Source organism: Otolemur garnettii, unplaced genomic scaffold (genome assembly GCF_000181295.1).
Source record: "Otolemur garnettii isolate 467f Iridium unplaced genomic scaffold, OtoGar3 scaffold00021, whole genome shotgun sequence".
Classification (NCBI taxonomy): Eukaryota; Metazoa; Chordata; class Mammalia; order Primates; family Galagidae; genus Otolemur; species Otolemur garnettii.
In genome coordinates this window covers 25,027,669-25,028,795 of record NW_003852416.1, presented here as the reverse complement: position 1 = coordinate 25,028,795, position 1,127 = coordinate 25,027,669, and the positions used below count along the sequence as shown (strand labels likewise).

The 1,127-nt window shown below is 38.1% G+C and overlaps 1 protein-coding gene across 6 annotated transcripts in view; it reads right to left on the bottom strand.

The window, feature by feature from the left end:
* Positions 1-1,127, bottom strand: part of SORBS1 (sorbin and SH3 domain containing 1) — a 242,430-nt gene that overhangs the window by 131,916 nt on the left and 109,387 nt on the right. Inside the window, exon 1 of one of the 6 annotated variants that reach the window (XM_023511594.1) lies at positions 522-587. The exons of the other annotated variants lie outside the window; for them this stretch is intronic. The gene's annotated coding sequence lies outside the window, so the exon portion shown is untranslated. Of the gene's footprint in view, positions 1-521; positions 588-1,127 lie in introns of those variants that run through there. 6 annotated transcript variants of the gene reach the window in all.

Here is a 1,127-nt window from a genome sequence, read left to right as displayed (position 1 = left end):
CTCTTGCCTCAGCCTCCCAAGTAGCTGGGACCACAGGCGCCCGCCACAACGCCCGGCTATTTTTTGGTTGCAGCCATCATTGTTGTTTTGGCGGGCCGGGGCTGGATTCGAACCTGCCACCTTAGGTGTATGTGGCTGGCACCTTAGCCACTTGAGCCACAGGCGCCAAGCCCACATTACTTTTCTAGTCTCAGCTCTCTCATGTCCTCTATAAGCCCTGAATTTCACATGTACCATACTTGTTATTCCTATGAAATCCTGACAGATTTCCTATTTCCAAGCCTTTAATCTCATTGTTGCTTCCCACTAATGCCCTTTCCCTCACCTTCCAAAATTTGGGGCCAATCTCAACAAGCAGCGTACTGACCTAAAAAAAACTAAAGGCCTTATTTTCATCTAGTTTGGGTTTTAATATCTATCAAAAGTCAAGGAGATGAAGAGCTCATTTTAATAAGACCATTTATGATCACAAAATTCAGAAAGACCATGCCCAAGCTCCTACTAATATGGTCAACTCTCACCCCAGGTCCATGCCAGAGAATGGTCAGATTCAGAGCTGGAATAATAACCACCAATAAATCTGTAATCACTTTTCACCATTTATACTTGAGCAGAGCCTTTAAATAAACATACAAAGTTTGTTTTTGTCAGCGAAATTGCCAGTAAGTAAAACACAGCACCCAGAACAGGTTCAAGTCTTATGAATGTAATATTATTTGCACTTCAAACAACAGAATCTACTAGATAGTCTGTAATCATATATTACATTCTGTAGGTATTAAAACGCACAGCTTATAGCAAACATAATAGTGTTAATACGCGCATCCTCAGTTTAAAATGTAATCATACTAATTGCCACGAGAAAATAATTTTTTTTATTTTTACATATATATGTGTTAATTAGGTTTCCACTTTTTGCCTTCACAAAATTAAAAAGGCTTAAAATTTAATAACAATAACAATGTTAAAGATAAGGACTAGAAACAAAAACCTCGTAAAGAATGGATGAAGAAGTGAACCCTCGAATCTTCTTCACTTCTGTGGTTCATCTTGCAAGGGTACAAGTGAATCTTTCTATGAGTAGAATATGAATGTTTTGACATAATAACTAAGAAAGTTACATGAAG